The 3,336-nt window shown below is 37.3% G+C and overlaps 1 protein-coding gene across 1 annotated transcript in view; it reads right to left on the bottom strand.

The window, feature by feature from the left end:
• The window catches only part of Pgam5 (PGAM family member 5, mitochondrial serine/threonine protein phosphatase), a 29,309-nt gene that overhangs the window by 16,286 nt on the left and 9,687 nt on the right, over nt 1–3,336 (bottom strand). The window lies entirely within an intron of this gene.

Raw genomic sequence — 3,336 nt, 5'->3', positions numbered from 1 at the left:
TTTCAATGTCTGCTATTTTGGAAAAAGTTAATGAAAGCAAACTCAGTTACAAGTTGTTTGAAAATTGCGGCTGTAGTAATGATTCACACTTTTCAAATGGAAAAGTCTAGTTTTGGAATGGAACAAAGATGCAAAGGCAGTTGATAGGCAAGTGAGGCATTGCTCTAATTGGGCATTAGCAGCAGCTCTGTAATGCCTGCATGCACACCCACTGTTCCTGTAACACATATACTGTGTGTTGTCTCTTTCTTTTGGGAGTAGAGGGGGGCAGCTTTCTAATATGCAATGGCAAAAATGTGTTACTTCATCCTAACTGTTCCAACAGTGAGAAAGCAGGTGGTAGAGAAGCAAATGGGCCTTGGCTATCTCAGACTTCAATAACAATGCTCATAACACTGCCAGAAAATTTGAAGGGGGAAAAAAAAACTTAGAGGGATGGCAAAGTTAAAGCCATTGGGAATCATGCCAGTAATTGAAAACTCACCAGCAGTAACAAACAAACAAAAACATATTTTTCAGTATTTCCACGTGCTTTTACCTAGTTGTTGGTATAATGATAAGTAATCTGAAAGTTGTTCTGTAGTCTTAAATTTTATCCTGAGACTTCACTGAGCATGGTTACATGATGTGCGTATCTCATTTTAGAATTCATTTAAAGAGCATTACAGTAGAACTTGAGATTTTTAGTTCATTTCAGTTGCTTACGATGTTTACTTTCGCCTACCCCTTGGCGCTAGCCTCAAAAGATGTATACAAAGAGGTACGAAAACGTCTTGAGGTACCCAAGATAAAACTACCTGGCTGAAAGTGGGACCTGGATAACCACTGCTTGCACAAAGCCAGTAGTGTTCTATGGACACTTGTAGTGCTTAATCCCAATGAAAAACTATATGCCACTGATTTTGCCAACTTCGGTGCCTTTTGTGAGTCATTTTTAATTTTCCTAAATATAGATTTTTGAGATTTCACAATTGTAAATGGGTGCTAGATTCTCTTTTGTTCATTAAAATTTTGGTCACGCGTGGTGGCACAGCCTTTAATCCTAGCACTTAGGAGGCAGGAGCAGGGGGATTCGTGAGTTTGAGGTCAGCCTGGTCTACACAGTGAGCCCTTTGCCAGCCAGAACTACATAGACCTGTCTCAAAAAGCCAAAATAATAATAAGATAAAAATCCTGAGTTCAAATGTTTAGGGCTTAAGCTTATTTTAATGCGATAAAAAATAGGTCAGAAATATTAAAATTGAGAACTTTGGATTCAAAGTTTATTATCTGGAGTGTTTCATTCCGTGTGTAAGCAGATGAGATCAAAGTACAAGACAGCCAATATAGTGACCTAAAATCAATTCCAAAGAGATTATCTTTGTTCTCAAAAGAAACCAAAATCCATTCATTATATTCAGCTGTGATCTTGTTTTCTCTAAAGTCTTACCATTTTTGTCCTGTGTTTTTGTTGTTTTGTGGGTTTTTTTTTTCAGGGGGGGTATCCATATGCAAATTAAAAAATCAAAGCACTAGCTTTGCCCTAGCTTCAAACTTTTCTTGTTTTTTTTTTATCTTATTTTTTAATGACATTTAAGGAAACTTTTGGGAGTCAGTTCTTATACCATGTAGGTCTCAGGGATCCAACTCAGGTCATCGGACTTGACAATTTTACCTACTGAGCCATCTTGCTAGCTCATTTTAAACTTTAAGCCATCTTTGGACTATTTTTCCACTAGTTATGAAGGGTATGATACCTGTTAGTAACACCTGGTGATTCTATGTCATAAACACTATTTAATAAATCATTTCTACACAGTGCTTTCAGAAAGATCACTTAATTGTTATCTGGACAGAATTATCTTTTAGTAAAACTGTAAGCAGTATTCATGGTAAAATATATTAATTTGAGGATAATATTTGATGTTTGTGAGATATTTTTTTAAATTTATCATGTATACAGTGTTCTGCCGGCATGTACAATTGCTCACCAGAAGAGGGCACCAGATCTCCTAGATGGTTGTGAGCCGCAATGTGGTTGCTGGGAATTGAACTCGGACCTTTGGAAGAATAGCCAGTGCTCTTACTATGATGGGACAACAAGTAAACTGTGTTAGAATAAGCCAGAATCCAACAAGTAAACTTACCCAGTTTACTTATTCAACTGTGTTAGAATAAGCCAGAATCCAACAAGTAAACTTATCCAGTTGGATAAGTTGGATTCTGGCTTATTCTAACACAGTTGATATCATTTGATTATATGGCAATGTAACACCTCTTTTTTTTTTAATTAACAACCATTAGTTGTTAATGTGTGGTAGGGGTGTATAAGGCATCCTTACTACAGTGGTATGGTATAGATGAACTTCGTAACTGAGAGAACAAAAGTCCCCAGTATTCATTTCTAGAAAACAGTGCACAGTGTTGATGAAAATAAGTGCTTGCTGCACTGTGGCAGGAGCCAACACCAGATGCTATTGACCAGTTGATCTTTACCACTTTCAGAGGAAATGAATGGTTAGGACTTTTGTCTTCCTGAGTTGGACTTTGCTTGCTGGGCAGTTGACACACACTTGCTATGTCAAGACCCTGTCATTTTCTGGCTTTAAAAATATATTAGCATTTTTCACTTGTCTCATAAAAAAAAAATCATTGGAATAGAATAGAACATAATAGTCAAGAAGAATCTATACCACCTAACGGCATACCATTCTTACCACTTTCATTCAGATTCCCTCAAGCTACACAAGTATATAATGTTTGTTTTGGCAAGACTTAACAATACTGTTACCAGGGTTTCAGAAGTCTTTACACACTGGATATGGTTTAAATATCCAGCACCACAAAACAAAACATTTTCCATCACAATGTTACTGGGCCTCTAAGAGACCCTGGCCAGATGCCTCCCTAATATGGTAAGCACTCACTTCTGCCCAAGTATTTACAGCATGTGTAGGCATAGACCATAAGAAAACTAACGCTGGGCATGGTGACACATGCCTGTAATCCCACCACTCTGGGAGGCAGAGGCAGGCCAATTACTGTGGGCTCAACGCTAGCCTGGTCTTTGGCCAAGGTTACACAGAGAGAAGCCCTGTCTCAAGAAAAGAAAAGAAAAGAAAAGAAAAGAAAAGAAAAGAAAAGAAAAGAAACTAAAAATTGCAAGGAGTTTCATATTTAAGAAAACAGGTTATGCCCAGAACTTACTTAGCTCTTAAACTGAGCCAAATGCTCCATTCTGGTCATAACTTTGAAAAACGGTTGGCTTCAAATCTAACAATTAGTATGGTTATTTTGGGACTTGTGTTATATTTCATTCTAGTATTTTCCTATGAGGCAAATTAGATATGTCTGCAT

The sequence above is a fragment of the Meriones unguiculatus genome, chromosome 4 (assembly GCF_030254825.1).
Source record: "Meriones unguiculatus strain TT.TT164.6M chromosome 4, Bangor_MerUng_6.1, whole genome shotgun sequence".
NCBI classification, from domain to species: Eukaryota; Metazoa; Chordata; class Mammalia; order Rodentia; family Muridae; genus Meriones; species Meriones unguiculatus.
This window is presented reverse-complemented; position numbering and strand designations above follow the sequence as displayed.